Below are 20,440 nucleotides of genomic sequence, written 5' to 3'. Positions count from 1 at the left end.
ACCACACAAGTTAACTCAATAAAATAGAATCACATTTTGGGATTTAGCCACGGGCCTACACTGAGGATAGTGCAGATTCATACACTGTTCATGGCATATATCTAAAGAGTGGCCTTTTTAAACTGGTATAACTGATAGGAGTATTAGGCCCTCGGGATATATAGATGCTGTTATACTCTTTTTGAATAATTATGTTTTCATATAGTACATGGGAAATCATGTCTTTTAACATGTTTATTCTTTTTAATAGTTGTTTGGAAAGTGGTCTTTTCTATCATTCAGTATTGACTTCTCCTAAGTGTACTGACCATTATGTAAAGTAAAGCAGTTGGCTTAACATGATGTAGTCAGGTTTACTTTTGGATGAATGTAAAAGTAACACATATGTCAAGAGGTAAATGTGAAATTAAATTACATGGTTGTACAATGCTGTGCAGTCCACTCATATCCTTTTATATCTTCTATATTGCTTTATTGTCTTCAACCCCTGCTTTTTCAAATACCAGGAAGACTCTCTATAATGAATAGAAAACTAGTGAAGCTATAACATCACAATAGACTGACAGCTGAGCAATTAATAAGGGAAGTAATTGTTATTTATACTCTTTAAAAAAAAATGGGTTTTTGAGGGGGTGAAGGGTTACTCCTATGTTTAATGAACTCTATGGGGAAAAGATTCATATATTCTAAGGTCAGAAGAGATCACTGTGATCACCAGGTCTGACCTCCTGTGTAACACAGGCTGGAGGAATTCCCCAAAATAATGCTTTTTTGAATTACAGCATATCTTTTAGAAACAAAATATCTAATCTTAATTTAAAAAATTGCCAGTCAGAAAGAATCCACCACAACAATTGGTAAATTGTTCCAATGATTAGTTACCCTTGCTATTAAAAATTCATACCTTATTTCCAATCTGAGTTTGACTAGCTTCAGCTTCTAACCATTGGCTTTTGGTATGTCTCCATCCATTCAGTTAAAGTGTGAGAGTTCACAGTATTCTGAGATCCCAAAAAATTCTTCCACAAAATGAGGAAATAGTCCATTAGCCAAAGGCAAGTTTTTTGGCAATAACTTGTTTTAGTTTCCATACAATGTGTGTGTGTTTGTGTTTTTCTGTGTTTGTGTTTGTTTGTTTGTTTTTGTGGATTCTGAATTTCAAGGCCTAACTTCAAAGAAATTGTTTGATGACACCTTCTCACTGTTGAGCATTTTGAAAAATGAGCTCAAATTACCCCCTTCCTGATTCATAAGCCAGGTAGCAATGAAACCATTTTCACTGAATTTCAGTTATTTTTAACTGATATTTAACACTAATATTTTGCTATGGTACATAATTAGCTAGGGAGCGACATATGTCATGTTTGTATTAGTGTCTGTATTAGCAGCATACCTTGATACCCTCCTTCTCCCTGAAGCACAACAAAAGGCATAGTAGAATCATTAAGGTCACCCTGGAAATGGAGACACTCAAGACTTGGACTCTTAACCTTCAAATATGCAACTGGATGATGGGAGACACTGCAAACATAAATTACACCGAAGAGGCACAAATGCAAGAGATCCACAAAGAAGAAATGAAGGCAAGGATTACTGCAGATACAAATGGATAGAGAAGCCATCAGTAAGAAGCTAGATCTGTAAAGGTATTCCTTAGATCACACTAAGTTAAGCAACCAGAGGAAATAGTAAACGTGGTCCATGATAGAGTGGTATCACCTCACCATCAGTCAATATAGATGACACTCTTACCATTGGAATCTGCCAAATACAAGAATTTGAACAAAAAGAAAAGGAGGACTAGTGGCACCTTAGAGACTAACCAATTTATCTGAGCATAAGCTTCCGTGAGCTACAGCTTATCTTTTTGTGAATACAGACTAACATGGCTGCTACTCTGAAACCAAGAATTTGAACATAACTGGCACACAGGGTTCTATGACATGATACCAAGGATAATAGAGACGCTGGCAATGACCAAAATAAAATAAAATAAAACAATAATTAAAAAAAAAAAACATGTAGAGGTAGATCCAACAAAGGTATTTGACATTAACTGTATCTATTCAAGAGTGATAGGCCTACCAGCAAGTTCATGAGAGTTTGACATCATGAATATTTTCTCACATGAGTTGGCTCCTGTACCAATGTCAATGTTCACTTACTCTGGTGACATGAGGATTGCCTAGGCTAAGTCTGACCTTAAAGAAGCAACTGCAGACAGAGGCATCAACTACATACTTCACAAGAAGTCACCTGCATAATCATTGACGGTTCCACAGTTCTTTGGGTAATACACTGGCCAGCAGGTGGTATCAACAAGGACTTTATAACTTATTTCAGAGTCTACATTGAACACAAGCTAGCAGCAGGTGATGTGCATCTTGTGAGTACAAAGTCTTCAGTACAAGGAGTGTCACAAGATCTAGCTATAGAAGCAATCAAAGTGCATCAGTTGAGTGCAAGTACTCAGCTATCTCCATAGAAAGTTGTCTTGATGGTTACAGAAAATAAGAAACAATTGATTGACTTTTTTTGTACAGAACTCATTGAAGACAAGAAGTTTCACTAATGACACACACACACACACACTAAAGCACAAGGCAGGGACAACACCAGTTCAAATAAAACAGGGGCTCATGGCAATCAATATGGCCAACTCCCATGAGGAAAATAACAACTTCCTTGTACAAAACCAGTGAATATATCAATATTATCTGATGACACTGGTCTACTTGTCTTACTATTGCACCATTACCTTGGAGAGGGCCTAACATCTTTAGTAATTATGGAAACCCAAGTCCAAGAGAAAGCTGTAACAGATATCCACCCAGAGCAATATTGGAACCTAGTACCTCTCAAGCTGTGATACAGTAGCTTCCTATTTTGGTCATTACAAAGTCACTGTGTTGAAGATTCTGTGAGCAGGCCACACTTTCTGCTGCATGGCACCAGTGCAGCAATACATCATACATCAATGAATCATGGAAAGTGAAAATTGTCAAAGGAAACATGTTAACACCAAAGTCCAGCTCCTTACCACTAACATTTCTGAGGCATTTATAGAAAAATGTAAAATGAGCACATCTACAGACACGTGTGTGGATAAGTGCTTTGGATGCAGATTCACTCCACATTTGATCCACTACAGTATGGATGGATATGTGAGGAATCCCAAGTGTTTCCAAATATGTACTATATCATGTCATGTTTGCTTCTACAGATATTTTGAAGTTAATCAAGTCCTCTTGTGAGACTGATGCACCTTGTAAATCTGTGGTATGTGGATGTAACATAACCTAACTGCAATACATCTTATTCCATGCATTCGAAGGTGTGGTGTGTTGCAATGTCCTGACAAAATGGAGCTTTAGCATTTACAGATGAAACCAGTGATGACAAGTAGTGACCTGTATTACTCATTTTATGAAACACTACTGTAGTTTGAATGAGAAAGAACACCAGTAATCATAGAATCATAGGACTTAATGGGACATCTAGAGGTCTTCTAGTCCAGTCCCTTGCACTCAGTGCAGGACTAAATATTATCTAGACCATCCCTGACAGGTGTTTGTCTAACTTGCTCCTAACTCATTGATAATGATTCAGAAATAAAGTATTTTATTATATTATATTATTATATTATTTTAGTTGAATATAATTTACTGTATATTTTTCACATTAACAAGAGTGGTCACAGTATCAGATGAAAACTGAGGTCCATTCTATACCCCCCATAGCCCCTCTTCATATATTCCTATTATTCAAATATGTATTGTTATTGGTTGATTGATATTGCAAATGTTAAATACACACATTTCATGTATTAGGACTCTTGTGTCGTTTTTATGTGTTCAAACTCTTATTTATGGGTGTGTATGGTTAGGGTGGGATGAAATGTCATTATTTCAACATGCTCAATAGAGAATATAATATATAGAGAGAAATGCAGAACATGCATAAAAAACTTAAGCAACCTTTACAAGTCTCCAGGGTTTCTTTTATCTGTCAAAAAGAAGCAAAAAGGAAGAGAAATCCAATTTTTAAAATATACTTTACAGGTCACCTTCGAAAGGCATTGTTTCTTCTGAGCATATTCTTTCCATTACTCTCTTGGTTCTTCCAAATGTGAAAAGTGTCATCCCAACAAATTTCTAGTACATGTTCCTGTTGTGTTTATGCTCAGGACAACCGGGAGAATAATTCAGTATGGTAAAGATTCTGGAATGTTGAGATATGAAATGCTGGGAATCATTCCATGAAACATTTCTTCTTAAGTTGAGAAGTTTGCTGTGGTATTATTTTTGCTACATATCTTGAAAACATAACAGGGAGTATGGCCAACAGTGCCTGAACTGATTTGTATTAATAAGAATATGTTTTAAATGTGAAGCAAGCACTGTAAAGTGGATGGACAGCAAGCTAGTTGATCATTCCAGGTTCCTCATTTGATTTTTTCCACTCTCCAGCTGATGATGTTAGTTTGTGTATCAGAAACGTACCTTCTACATTTCCTGAATTTTCTGCTTTGTGTCCATAGGACAAATGCATCCATGGTTCAGTGTACTAATAAAGATCTGTCACCATGTTATATGGAGAAAATAAAGATTTGTAATTATGTTATAATCTATCTTTGTTCCTCAATGGGATTTATAAGAAAAGGATCTAGAGGAGATTAGGGCTTTTGGAGGCCTTTATAGAGAAACTAAATGATTGATTTCTATCATCTTCTACCACAGAGGAGGTTGAGGAGATCCTATTCCTATTCTGGAACTACTCTTTTTAAGCAATGAAGATGAGTCAGATGTGAGTGCTGGTCCAAACTGACAAATTAAAGAGCAACAAGTCCTGAGAGTAGATGTTTCTCTTCCAAGAGTTCCTTAGAGGAATTTATAATGAAATCGCTGAGTTGCTTAGAAAAATATATCATCTATCATGCAGCTGCTAAACCAGAGGAAGAGAAGGTAGCTCTTATTGTAACTTTCTTTAAAGAAAGCACTCAGGGTGAGCCAGGGAATTACAAAACAATGAGTCATAAGTCAGTGCCTAGAAAATTGGTTGAAGCAATAGTAAATATAGTTATAGAACAATTGGAGGAACATAATATGAGATGGAGAAACCAACAAGGAAAACTGCATTTCCAGTCTACTAGGGATCTCTGAGAATTAAAACAATACTGGTTCAAAGAGACTGAGCAAATTGATTGGGACTTTCAAAAACCCATTAACAAAGTTCATCTGAAGACACCATTAAGGAAACTAAGTAGTCACTGTATGAAAGGAAAAATACTGATGTGGATTATAAATTGGGTAAGAGGATACAAAAAATAGGAAAAATGGTCACTTTGTTACCCATCACCCAGTTTTTTCTGAGATCCCTTTGTAACCCTTTGCAGTCATCTTTGAACTTAACTATCTATCTTAACATATTACAAAACAAATTAGCCTGTAAAATTCACTGCCAAAAGATATTATTGAACTGATGGCTTAGTAACATTCGAAAAATAAAAGGATTAGATGTTTATACTGATAGTGAGATTATTCAAAGGTACATTTTTCTAGGTTGTAAACAAGTACATGGGTTATAATCCCTTCCATTTTGGCGCATATGTCAACCACTAGGTGTTCAGGTTTGGGGGAACTCTTCTCTGAGCAGGATATTCCACAATTGCCCACCAGAGTGTTTCTTGCACCTCTGAAGCAACCTGTGATTGCCAGTGCTTGGTAACAGGTTAACAAGCTAAATCTACTTTTGCTCTGATCTAGTATTTAAGTTAATGTCTATATTCCAGGTCAGGCCTTTTATTTGGGGGGTGGGGGGTGTAACACTTCAGTGAGCATTTGGGTAGAAAAATATGATCTCTTTGGAGAAGAAAAACCTTGGTATGCTCTTAAATGTACTTTATGATTTACACCTACAAGCAATTACACATTTGCAGAAGTCCACAGAAAAGATATTGGGAAATTGTTGTTTGTTTCATATCCCTTTCTGTAGCACAATAAACTATCTTAGACTGAGTAGAAATGTAGCTACAAGTTTAGATAAGGGCCCAATTCTCCATGTGGTATTACTCAAGTAGAGTTATTTTCATGCATAAGTGCTTCCCAAGTCAAACCCTTAATTAGTAAGTGCAATTAGATTGATAATTATCTTGAAAATTTGATTGCAGCCATAAACTAAACAACCACAAGTGTAGACTTTCCAGGTGTGTCTTCTTTCTCATCCAGGTGCAGAGTACTTTAATTGATACTAATTTACATGTGTTGAAATTGAAAGTGCATGAATGCACAATTACCGTTTTCACCATGAGCAGAAAAATCATGTCCCTTAGTTGTTGTTGGTTAGGGTTTTTTACAGGGTTTACTAAGCACAGGGACATTTATTTTTGAAGTGCTAAGAGAGGCTTCATATTTAGTATAAAAGTGGATTGAACATTCAGTTCTGTTCTTCTTTTCATTCAAACCAGCCCATCAATCCTTCCTTTTAAATGACTTCAACATGTTAAATATTCTGATCAAAATAATTCCTGGAGACAAGGGATGGTCACTTGAAAATGGTGATAATAGCAACAGTGGAGCACTGGACTGCAGTACCAAAGAACCTCTTTACATTCTTAGTGCCTAATGTGGTGCTTGATCCTGCCTAGAGTTGAGTACCCTCAGTTCCCATGGCGTGAAATTTTTTGCTATGCCTCAAAGCTCTGAGGGTAAAGGGTTGTCTCTCTACATAAAATAATCTTCTTGGGGTTGACCTATGGGCCACAGCACTGTCTGGAATCACCTGAGCATTAGGTGATGAAGCCTTATGCCCAGCAAACCCCGCTCACCTACATCCCTGCCTCCAACAGTCTCCCTACTCAAGAGCTTGTGATGGGGTCCTCGATAGCTTGTAGGTGTTTTCTGTAGTTTGTACACTAGGGGAATTGTCCACCAGCTAGATCTGGGGCTGTTAGGGGCATAAAGGGACTAGAGTGAAAGTGAAAATCTCACCCATTGACTTTAATGGAAGTTTCTCATCACATGCATATTCAGCTCCTCTGTGGATTGATGAATGCTTCAACTGCAATTGAAATCAACTAATTTAACAGGTACCAACATATGATTGGGGCCTAAATTATAGGATTTGTGCAAAGAAATACAAAGCTTTCAGAATTAAAAAAGTTGGAAGACTGTGAAAGCAATGGCAGTGAAAATATATTCTGAAAGTCAAGGAGGGATTGGCAACTAATGACCAGGTTTTTTATTTAAAAAATTATTCTATAACCACTAGGTAGTAGGGATTTTCCTCATTCTCTTAAAATGGAGAGAGCTGACAAGTCACTTCCCCAGTTATTCTGTCACTTACTGACAAGTCCATGCTGAAGCCTTAGGAAGAAATCAGTCCAGAAAATATATTTTATTATAATTAAAGCACAATAAAAAAAATCTAGAGATGTTGTAGCTGGAAATTAGCTATGCTTCATATTCAAAATATTAAACAGCAGAAGAGAAGTATAGCAGAAGAGAAGTATAGTTGCAAGTGTGCACAGATGGATTCAATCAATAATTTGAGATGCCTTAAACTGTGCAAATCAACATCTATATGGAATAGTATAACTAAAGAAAGATGCCTTCTAGATCTAGTTCAAATCCTTCTAGATCAGGGGTCTCAAACAGCGGCCGGCGGGGCTATTTCCTGCCACCTGCCAGCTCCCCGCAGTCCCCCCGCCCAGCGTTACTTAGAGCGGCTCCGGCCCGGCACACACCAGGGGCACGGCAGGCTCCTTGCCTGCCTGCTCTGCCCCCGTGCCGCTCTGGGAAGTGGCCAGGTCTTGGGGGAGAGGGGCCACAGGTGTCTGTGTGTTGCTCTTGCTCTAGGCACCGCCCCCAGCAGCTCCCATTGGCCACGGTTCCCCATTCCTGGCCAATGGGAGCTGCTGGGACGGTGCCTGGAAGCAACAGCAACACACAGACCCCTGTGCCCCCCCTTCCCCAGGTTCCGGCCCCTTGCCAAAGTGACGCGGGGGCAGGGTGGGCAGCCACGGAGCCTGCCCTGCCCATGGTGCGCACCGGGCCAGAGCCTGCCCCCCAAACCCTTCCTGAAGCCGAACCCCCTGTGCTGAGCCCCCTGCTGCACCCTGCACCCAACCCTCTGCCCTGAGTCCCCTGCCACACCCTACACCCCAAGTCCCTGCCCTGAACCCCCGCTGCACCCCACACCCCTCCTGCACCCCGACCCCCTGCCCTGAGCCCCCTGCCACACCCTGACCCCTTGCCCTGAGCTCCCTGCTGCACCCCACATCCCTCCTTCCCCTCTCTGTGGCAGGGAGGGGGTTGAGTTGGGGTGGGGATTTCAGGGAAGGGGTAGGAAGAGGCAGGGCAGGGTGAGGCCTCATGAAAGGGGTGGAGTGAGGGCAGGGCCAAGGGTGGCTGGGGGGAGATGTCAGTAATGCAGCCCTCGGGCCAATGTACTAGTCCTCATGTGGCCCTCGTGGTCATTTGAGTTTGAGACTCCTGTCCTAGATATTGAATTTAATCGATTTGTGCCCATTAAGAATGGCATTAGTGCTATCTGAGATATATACTGTAAAGTGTTATTATTGAGTAACAGAAAAAATGGTAAAAGTAAGCTCCAATAGGAAAAAAAATATCTATGGAAGTAAGTGATCCAATGTGAAGTTGAGATCTATTGATAATTCATAATTGGTAATTAGTAATTTTAGATAATCAATAACCAAATAACTGATAACCAATAAATGATATAATTTTAACTGTGATTGTATATTTAATGAGAGGGGATATCTCAAATCCAGACTGGTTCAATAATAACAAACCTTGGATAAGTCACCTTTGATTGGATTCATTGATTTACCATTTAGTAAAGACAGCACATACAAAGAGAAGGGTACAGTTACCAACAGTTATGAAAGAGGTCCTCTGTAGTTCACTATATCCTATAGTGCCTGTATCCTATCTCCAGGTTGACTTCCTCCTGTTTCTGTATGGTAAGGGTATTTATACCCTTATTCTTTATCATTTATCATTCTAATCTTTATCTATCTATTAATCTTTTGGTACAACCATACTTACTCACATCTTAGGTTATTATCCAAGTTCCCTGTTCCCTGGTAACTTTCCAGCTTCTTCCACACTTTATGATTAGTCACTGTTTATTCCCTTTTTGCGAGTAATGTTATGTGTTATACCTCTACACATGATTGTGGCGAATGTTACTAAAATATTGATTGCAACAATTTCAAAATAAGCTATAGGTTACTGCTCAATAAAAGTCCACTCCTTAAAGTTAGCTTACATGTGAGGCCTCCTGGGACTCTTTCCCCCAGGTGAGGCTTGGTTTCTTTCTATTTTAAGTGTCAATAGGTCTTCTCAATGTTACTGACTGGTTTGGCATGCCTTCTATACATCAATCTAAATGGACTTATCATTCTATCTGAGATGGCAGTTCCCAGAGCCAAAAGGAACATGCAACTATCAAGAAACATACTGGACCAAAGGGACTATTTTTTTAAAAAAAAATATTAATTAGGACTACATACCTATATTTAAAAATAGATCTTTTTTGTCACTGTGAATTGATTTAATGTAAAACCCTGTGAGAAGTATAAATTTCAACAGGTTTCAGAGTTACCCTGTTGATAAAGCATAAGACAACATGGCTCTGTTTCATTTACTTCACAGATTAGAAATCAGTCTCAGTTCACCACCACAGCTCTCTGGATAGGATTATGATCTCTCTGACACTAGTCTCTACGGTGCCACAAGTACTCCTTTTCTTTTTCCCAGAGTTTTAAATGATTTTCATCCCATTCACTGGAAACTTTGGCTATGGTTTTATTGTCACTATTGTAATTATTGTCAGAAGCATGAGTCAGTGCAGTATGAGTTTATTACAGAGAGGTGTATTATTTTTAGAGAGAGCTATGGAATTGGGAATTCAGAGAACAATCCTCATCAAGATAATGTAGATTAAATTAGAGGTCTAAACTGCTTGTAAGTACCTTATTAGTAACTGAGAACTGATATCACACCCTGACACGTCCTAGAATGATGATGGATTATAGCTGTTCATGCTCTATAAATAAATTTTAAAAAGTTAAAGTTTTAAAAACTGTATATTTTGGAAAATTCTTTCGGGGATATCTGTGAGGGCCATGGGAGAGTCCTTCCACATGGAGGGTATTTTTCCAAGTATTACATTTTTAATCTTATTTGGAATGAAATTTTCACAGAGCTTCTCCCATTTAAAATATCTTACCCATGGTGCTGATGTGTGCAATCCCCTTTGGAAGATTAACGGTCACAGTGATAAAGGATCTCTGGGGAGATGGGTATTTCTCTAGCATTTGTTTGAGAGCCTACGAAGTTTCACCTGGGGAACCTTGGGCTAGGCAAGAATGTAAGAATAAAAACGTGTACCTGAGACCAATACAAGTGGAGAATATTCAAAAAACCCAGTCCCCCCTATCCCCCCCCCAGTAAACCTAACTTGCATTTCCATTTACAGCTATGTCTAGAACATCTGGAAACAAATTATACAGGTTAGCTGCGGTAACCTATGGAAATCTCTCTTAATAAATATATTTAAATAACAGCAACACAAACAACTCAGTTATTTTATTAAATAGCTAAAATAACTATGTTATACAGATGAAATAATTTGGATATTAAGACTATTATGACTTTGGGGCATCCTGTGCCTAATTTTACATTTGTGTTACACTGGGAAAAAATGTGAACTATCAACCATGCTAGACTCCTTGGTTGCAACTTTGTATGTATAGAGAGGTTGCTCCATGATTGATCCCCTTTCAACAAAACCATTAACATGTGCTTCAGGGACTACATCATATACAGTAGATTCTTTAATCCAGTGGTTTGGGAGTTTGTAAGGTTTAGAGCCCATTATTACTAGCCCTACTCCAGGTTATAAATTCTTAAGCAGAAAGAAATGACAAAAAATTCCAGAAGGTATAATACTGAATTAGTAGTCTACAAATGTAAGCTACCCTTTCACCTTTTTATTATATTGATATTGCTAGCTTTATAATGACATAATGAGACTGTATTTGCATTTCTTAAAATTTAGTTATTTGAGTATTCAGTATAAACACAACCCCCCCAAAACAATAAAACCTGCCTTCTGATTCCAATAACAGTGACTGTTGTTGTGTAACCCCGTTTTTATATAGAATCTGACACTAAACCTATCCTATACATTTAAACTAACTCATACATTGGAAAAGAAAAGTTTTCTATATTTTAACTACTATAAAAAATACAAAGTAATAAAACATAAAAACATTTAGTTGTAAAGAACCATAGTATTTAGAGATGGAAAATACTCTGGTGAGGATTCTGTTAGGGGGTTTACATTGAATATTTGTTATGTTTATGTTACTGCTGGGCAGTGCTTAATTTGTAATGAAAGAGGTGCTGGGGCTCAAGCAATTTTATTACTTTCATAACTGATGAGGCAAAGCCCAGTGGTGCCAGGGATATTAACTGCCACAAGGAAAGGTGCCGGGACTCAGCCCTGGCAAGCCTGGCAAAAATTAGGGGGTTATTAACAGAAAGTGTTTATGTTAACAGTTTATTTTTAGGGCGTATCGTGATACTCATAGGTTAGGATGGGAATTCATTTGTTTTATACGAGTGTGCGTTGAAATAAAAGATTATTAAAGTTCTATCCTTGAGACCTTCTCTCAGCAAAGTTACAATTTAGGGTCTGATCCAAAGACCATTGATGTAAATGGGAGTCTATCCTTTGATTTTAATGGGCTTTGGATGAGGCCCACGCTCCTTGGATACAGGACTTACTGATATGCTTCATGATACATTAATCATACCAATGTTTTTGGTGTGGGAGATGAGAGAATAATAAGGTTATAGCCAAGATTTTTTTTTAAATTTAGTGGCTAAAATTAGGCTCCTAAATATTTGTTTAAATGGCCTGATTTTCAAAAGTGCTAAGAACCAAGGTTCTCCAAAGGGAAGCTTTTAAATTCCCATTTTAAATTCGAATTTCTTTCATGGTGTCCCAAGAAATTGTCACACTTAAAAGTAAAACTGGTTGATTTTTTTTAACTGAAAACATTTTTAAATTTAAAATGGCATTATTTTTTCCAAAACCAGAAACTTTTTCAAAATTTTCTGTGTTTTCATCAGAAATGGTCATTTTAATTTTTCTTTCTTTCTTTCTTTCTTTCTTTCTTTCTTTCTTTCTTTCTTTCTTTCTTTCTTAAAATAAGAAATAAAAATTCTTCCATTTTGGTAGGAAAATAACATTGAATTTTTGGAAAATTATTTCTCCTCCCCTCTTTTTTTTCCAGCTTTAGCTAAAAGGTTTGCCAGAAGTACATAAACCTATTTTAATAATTATTGCACGTATTATACATACTACACTGTTTGTACTTAATGCGTCACTGTCAGGAGAAGAAAGTAAAGATATTCATTGTCCATAGCAATTATGAAAAGTTATTACCATGGGATCACTGGATTTGTTATCAAGATATAATGGAAAAAAGTTTGGACAAGATACTGTGGTAAGTGAAAAAGAGGTCCCATTTCTGAATCCCAAATCATCTGAAATTTCTTCACAGTAATTTAGCTGCTGTACTGTATCTTCCATCCAGATGTGAACGAACCAAAAAATCCTCCAAAGGAAAATCATAAAAGGACATCATTAAAATCATCTCCAGTATAAGACTGAGTAGCTGCTTCAAGGCAAGCAACAGTATCTGACCTGGTGGTCATAAAGTGAGAGAATCACCGGGCTGCACATGACTGAAATAAGAAGAGTTCACCCCTTTTTTTGGACTCGGACTCATTTTTGTCTTTTATGTAGTTTTCAGCAAGCCATTGCAGCAGGTGGGATTTATGGCTGCAACAGACCCTAATGGTCATGCTCCTTCTCAAAAGGTCTCCCCTGCTTGATCTTTTTTTTTTAACATCATTGCTTCCCAGAGCTCCTGGGGAGTAACAGCTTCTGCTGCCATCTAGGAATGGGCAGGCTATACCTGACTATGGCCCATCTCTGTCTTCTCATTAGATCTTTTAAAGATCCTAGTACCAACAGGATTGTAATTCTGGGTGATCCCTGCACTGGGAGGCATGAAGGGGTAGGGATAGGATTAGTTCTTGCATCTTCACCCCCTTTACACATCTGCTCAGAAGCCAACCTCAGGGTGGTCCAGTATTTGCAAGCACAGGCAATACTTCTAGACTGTCTTGATTATACACTAAAGGTTTGTTTCTGTTTTCATTGAAAATGTTTATGAAACTTGCCATTGGCTTCAAAGAGAAAAGTATGGAACCCTCAGTCTCGAGCGTGGCAGACTGAGTTTCCAGCTGGAAGTGATTTGGAAAGAGGCAAATAGGTACTTTTTTTCCCCTAAGCTATCCATCTTTGATTTAGAAGCATGCAGAACACTAGGCTGGTTTAGCATTCAGAGTGCTCAACTGATCAGTCTTTCTGGTGCATTCAGAACAGAGACATGATTTATGTTTAAAGTGGAATTTTTGGAAGCCACTGATCTGTAATGTTGATTTTGGTGTTTTGTGGAAGAAGACCTCCCAGAATTCCTGAGTGACTTGAAGAACATTTTTTCTGTATTATTTTGCGCCCCAACAAAAATTTTGAAGGACTTGGGTCCAGAGTACTAAAGGTTTTTTAGGAGTTGCTGATCCTAAATTAGTCAATAAGGTTTAGGCTCCAAAGTGCCTAATTCCCTTTTTAAAATTAGATATAGGATCCTAACTCTCTTAGGCATTGAAATGCTCAGTGAAGCAACAACCCCAAATTCTTTTAAAAATCTGGGCCTTAATGCTTATGCTCCCCTACCACACACAAACACATCATGATCTCCCTGTTTGCTAGAGAAAAAAATTCACTGAACAGGCAGAAGAAAGACATACATGGGATCCTGGCTGGAGCAAGAGGAATCAATGATGTTCCTTCCACCTTTGCATGGCAACCTAGAGCAGGAGCTGGGCTTGAGCATAGCCAGGGGGTACTCTGAGTTCCCAAACCTGCATCCTGACTGGCCCACCAGGAGATTACCCTGATGGACTGCAGGTTGTCCACCACTGTACCAGAGTGTCTAAACCAATGTCATATTTAAATTCATACTTTTTGTGCTAGTAATATATTATGGACTGTGCCTAACAATGAAGCTCATACTACTCTAGTGTTACTACTTTTAATGCTTGAATTCTGTAACACAGCTAACTTTTCAAATGAATTTTTCAAAACTATACACTTTACATGGGGCCATGCCATCTTTCCTTGTTACTTAAAGTGGATTAGTTGCCAAATTTCATCATTTATGGCTGATTGCTGCCTGATCTTCAGAACTTAACAATTGCACAACATTTTTGGAAATCAGTTCTACCTTGGGTTTGACAGGGATCGTAATCCCTCTGTTATGTCAGATCCATCTATGCTTGAATCTGAAGGGTAAAGAACACTTCACCCTTGCCTCCCCATTCAGTTTGTCTTTGTGGCAGGTGATCTTCTTTTGCTCTTACCAAATTATGTTTCATCTTGATGAGATTTGTTTTTTATCTTGACATTGCCATGTTGTTTGGGGTTCCCCTGATACCTCTTCTACTCAGTCCCCTCAAAATTCAGTTTGACCGCAGTCTCATCATTCAGGTTTCTTTATCTGGCATACAGCAAAGCTACACTGAGTTGATCAGATCCAAAAGTAGGGGGTGGGTAAAGGGCATATTCAAAGTTGCACAGAAACCCTCTTCCTTTTTATACATTAACACATCATATTTACTATAATTTGGATCACAAGTTTTGGGTTTGTCTTGGTTGCTTGTAGGAACCGATCCCTGTATAGAATGCTCTGTCCACACACTGTCTATGCATGACTTACTCTTTACCTTATCTTTACGTTCCCAATTTATCTTATTCCTTGTGATTTTCTGTGTTGTAAATGGTTTTCTGGGTGTTCCCCCTTATTTTAGATCATACACACATTTTGTCTCTTAGCTTACTGACCCATTTAGCTATCTTAACTAGCATAGGCATTCTGTTTTCAGCCTGCTGATCTATTTACTTTAATCCAATTTTCCAAGAAATGAGGCTTTCTCTTATGTCCAATTATTCATGTCAAGCCAGGACTACATGTTAAATTTCATGTGATTCTGGAATAAAACCTTCTTTTCTTTTTCTTTTTCTTTTTCGATGTATTACAGTTTGCAGCAGCTCAATATTATATCAGAACCAAAAGTTTGTATTTATTCATTAACTGTCTGCCCACTTTTAGACTCCACCTTCACACAATTTCCTTAAGTCTCCTGTCCCCTTACAGTTTTTAGTAAATTTAAGGTGCATAGATTTGACTCCTTTGTGTGATGCTGTGCCTTTTATTAACTCTTGTTAATAAAAAATTAACTCTTGTTATGTTATGTTAATGTTCAACTTGCAGACATATTGGGGGATGCGCAAAGGAGAGAACCCCTCCTTTGTATGTTTTCTGTGCGCAGTTCTTGGGGTTTGTTTGTTTTGCAGGAGTTGGTAACAGTTGACTTTTCAGTTCCTAATACACAGATAGCTATTGACATTTCATCAAAAGACATGTCGTGTGTAGAAAAATCTCAAATTATATTTATACTCTATAGCTTTTAAAAATAATCAGGGCCAAGCTGAAAGGAAGCAATAACTTTTTAGCAGCTCGGGTTTTTTTAATCTCTGTAAAAATGTGCATGTAGTTATTATTTTTAAAGTGTGCTTAGTAGATTTTATTCATAAAAAAGGCCTGAGCTTTCATCTTGCAGATTGAATTACCCTTTCATCTTGCAGATTTTGAGAAGAAAATGAAATAATTTTTCTGTGGAAAAGCACAAGAAATCTGAAGCTCTGTGGTTTTCCTGATTTGCCAGGTAGAAAAAGGTGGGGTTTTTTGTGAAGTTAAGACTGTTCCACTATAGGAAGTTATATGTCGGAATATCCTTGGGGGTCAACGATTTGGACTGCTTGGGAGGAAAATGATGCAGCTGACCTATAACAAAAAGAAAATAGCCCATCAAACTATAAAGTATAAAGACCGTGAATGTAGAGGAATGTGAAATGTTCTCTTAGAAATCAAAAATTGCATGACCTTCAATATTCAGTCATCTGGTCAACCCCACTGCCAGTGCAAGATTATTCCCTATAATAGATTATTGAGTGGTTTTTATCTGGTAGTTTTGAATGACTCAAGTGATGAGGCTGCCATTTCACTTAAGATATGTTTCTACAGTCAAATGTCTGTTATTCAGTTCTGACTCTGTATTCGGTATCAACTTTACTTTGTTTACATGTACATTATTCCATATAGTTATACTCCCTTTAATTAACCTCAATAATTTCATTATCTCTTTAGTCCTCAGACCCTTCAAATACCTGTTATCATTATATCCCAGGCAAATCATAGACTAGCCAAACTATTCATAGTCAATTTTATTTTCCTCACAAACCATCCCTCCCATTTACTTACATATAGACGGGAGGGTGGGGGATTGAGTTTTCTTCAGATTCTTGACTACTTTTGGTTCTGAGGAACTCAGAGTCACACAAGGATACAGTATACAGGTCTTCATGGAGATGGACTACTGTTCATGAATTTATAATCCCAAACATCATTAAGCCATAATATTTCTTGTCAAGTAATTTTCTGTTTTCTCTCCCATATTGCTCCACGATCTCTCTTCAGCATTCTTGGTTTTCAAGAATCATCCAATAATTGTATGCATGTTCTATTTATTTTTAATTCCTGATCTTTAATATATATAAAATAGGCCTTACAGAATCCCTACTGAATGCACTAATATTTCCCCACAACCATTCTAACTACCCTTTACTGTCCTTTAGTCAATAAGAAAGCATTACAGTGATCTAGAAGATATCACACACTGAACTGGGACTGAAGAAGCCTATGTTGTAGTTCCAATTTAGGAACTGACCTGCTATGTGGTCCAGGGCAATTTACAGTACCTCTGTTTCCCTTCTCACTCTTTATCTGACTTGCTATTTGGAATGTAAGTTATTTGGGGAAGAGACTGTCTCTTATTATATGTTTGAACAGCACCTAACAAAATAGCAGCCCTATTTCAGTTGGTATGTCTTAGTACTAGTCTTATACAAATAATAATAATAATAATAATAATAATAATACAGAGAGAATCCAAACTAATTTGAATTATTTTTTCAAGTAGACGCTGTATAAATCTCTTATTAAAGTCAAGATCCAAATTCATCCCTGGTGTAAATCTAATGTGATCAATGGAGTTACCCTAGGATGAATTTAGCCCTAGATATAGTACTTCTATTGATAAGTGGATCCTTCTATTATGCGGACCATACTCAGTTTTCATCCAAAAGAAGCCCTTTTAAATAAACATACCATAAAATAAACCAGAATAAATATTCTGTGCAACAAATATCTAGAATACATTGAATAGTTTTCTACTATGAAATTGATTAAAAGACCAGAAACGTAAAGAGCACTGTGAAGCAATCAGAATTTACTCACATGAACTGAAGGAGACTTTTCTGGGAAGGAATACTTCAAGGATGATTTAACAGCAGCTGGTTGCCTCTTGTTTGTCTGAATGTGTTTAAAGAATTCACCACACTTCATCTGCATGTTCATGCATATGTATATTTCAACCTTCACTAATTCTATTTACATTCAGTTTCATTCAGCCTTGTGCACGTTTTCTTTCTTTGCCCCCCAATATAATCCGGAACATGCTTTTCATATAAGTGTTGGTCACTGGGGCTTCTCCAGCATGCACAACTGCTTTTCATAAGGATGGAACCTCATGATGAAACTCACAAATCTCCAGTCGTCTTTGCTTTCTAGATAGCTGGAACTCTGCCACTTTTCCTTAAAATATGCTGCGCAATATGAAGAGGGCTGTGTGCAACAACATAGCCACACAAAAGGGGAATGGAATAGTTTTCATTGAAGAATTAGGGCATATGTGTTATTCCATAATGATGGATTCACTAGAAATACTTGGAAGGATAGTGACAGAAGTGGAGATATGCCAATCATTTACTTATCTCCTTGTAGTAAAAAGGTGAAATACTCCGCTGTAACCAGCCTCTCCTAAGCACATCAGAGAAGGGGGGCTGTCAGTGAGCCAGATACAATTCCCTGATTTCCTACCTGACTCTGGGAGATGCTCTTACATGTGCCAGTTGGGAAAGGCCCAAGGACCATCTGTGAGATGAAAATTACCAGAGCACATTGCATTCATTCACAACAACTACCCCCACACTTTGTCAACTACCTGCACTAGGAGTTGTGTGGAAGCAGTTGTAGTAGCTGGCTGTGCTAGCTGTACAGATCTTTTCCCTTCCCTTCCCTTCCCTTCCCTTCCGTTCCCTTCTGTATGGGTTCTTATACCATACTCATCACCATAATATCTAATTGCTTTCCCATCGTGCATTAAGCAACGTGAATATGAGCGCATCACATGTTGTTTGTTCTCTCATCCTCTCCCCAGAGCGAGAGGTGTGTGCAATGGACTATATTGTTTTGGGTAGGGCTTTTTTTGGTGCTTTGTTTATATATGTGTATATATGTACACACACATATTGCTATGTATTTATGTTAGAGGAGGGAAGGTCAAACAAATGTGCCTTGCATTTGAAGCAGTAGATAGTGAGATTTGAAATGGTCCTTAGTTCCTGGGGTAGTTCATTCCACATTCATGGAATGAACCCAAAAATCGTCTTTCAGGATAGGTTGTAGATCCTTGATGATGCGCTGGAGAGATTGTAGTTGGGGGCTGAAGGTGACGGCTAGTGGCATTTTGTTACTTTCTTTGTTTGGCCTGTCCTGGAGTAGGTGACTTCTGGATATTCTTCTGGCTCTGTCAATATGTTTCTTCACTTGATGGTCACATAAACACCATGCTATACCGGAGACCCTTCTGACTGCTATACTTACCTACATGCCTCCAGCTTTCACCCAGACCACATCACACAATCCATTGTCTACAGCCAAGCTCTAAGATACAACCTCATTTGCTCCAATCTCTCAGAGACAAACACCTACAAGATTTCTATCAAGCATTCTTAAAACTACAATACCCACCTGATGAAGTGAAGAAACAGATTGGCAGAGCCAGAAGAATACCCAGAAGTCACCTACTCCAGGACAGGCCCAACAAAGAAAGTAATAGAACGCCACTAGCCGTCACCTTCAGCCTCCAACTAAAACCTCTCCAGTATATCATCAAGGATCTACAACCCATCCTGAAAGATGATCCCTCACTCTCACAGATCTTGGGAGACAAGCCAGTCCTCGCTTACACACAGCCCCTCAACCTGAGCAAATACTCACCAGCAACCACATACCACACCACAAAAACACTAACCCAGGAACCTGTCCTTACAACAAAGCCCATAGCCAACTGTGTCCACATATCTATTCAAGGGACACCATCCTAGGACCTAATCACATCAGGCACACCATCAGAGGCTCGTTCACCTGCACATCTACCAATGTGATATTTGCCATCATGTTCCAGCAATGCCCCTCTGGCCAAACTGCACAATCTCTACTCAAAAGAATAAATGGACACAAATAGAATGTCAAGAATTATAACATTCAAAAACCAGTCAGAGAACACTTCAACCTTCTTGGTCACTCAATTTCAGACCTAAAAGTCACAATTCTCCAACAAAAATCTTCAGAAACAGACTCCATCGAGAAACTGCAGAATTGGAATTAATTTGCAAACTGGACACCATTAAATTAGGCTTGAATAAAGACTGGGAGTGGATGGGTCATTAGACAAAGTAAAAACAATTTCCCTATGCTAATTTTTCCCCTTCTGTTACTCACACCTTCTTGTCAACTGTTTGAAATGGGCCATCCTGATTACCACTACAAAAGTTTTTTTTTCTCCTGCTGATAATAGCACAGCTTAATTGATTAGTCTCATTAGAGTTGGTATGGCAACACCCATTTTTTCATGTTCTCTGTGTATATATATCTTTCTAGTTTATTTTCCACGGCATGCATACGATGAAGTGGGTTTTAGTCCACCAAAGCTTATGCCCAGATAAATTTGTTAGTCTCTAAGGTGCCACAAGTACTCCTTGTTTTGTTTCTTCTCAGATTAGTTTTACCCTTATTCTAAAGAGTTCCATTGTGCCTGAGAAGCAAAGTTTTCAATGACATTATTCACACTGGAGCTTTATTCTGTTCATGGAGCACCTTGAAGATAAGGTTTTGGGGGGAGGAACTGTTTTTCTTTGTTTTGTGTTTGTACAGCAATTAGGACAATGGGGTCTTGGTCAGTGACTGGGGATCCTAGATGTAGTAGTGATGATAATAATAATAATAATAATAATAATAATAACAATAATAACTAATAAGGACCAAGGCCTTGAACTTGATTTGATATGTTATGGGCAGCCAATGTAGAGCGTG

Source organism: Eretmochelys imbricata, chromosome 1 (assembly GCF_965152235.1).
Source record: "Eretmochelys imbricata isolate rEreImb1 chromosome 1, rEreImb1.hap1, whole genome shotgun sequence".
In the NCBI taxonomy this organism is placed as follows: Eukaryota; Metazoa; Chordata; order Testudines; family Cheloniidae; genus Eretmochelys; species Eretmochelys imbricata.
The sequence above is the reverse complement of the archived record's forward strand: the minus strand, read 5'-3'. Positions refer to the sequence as shown.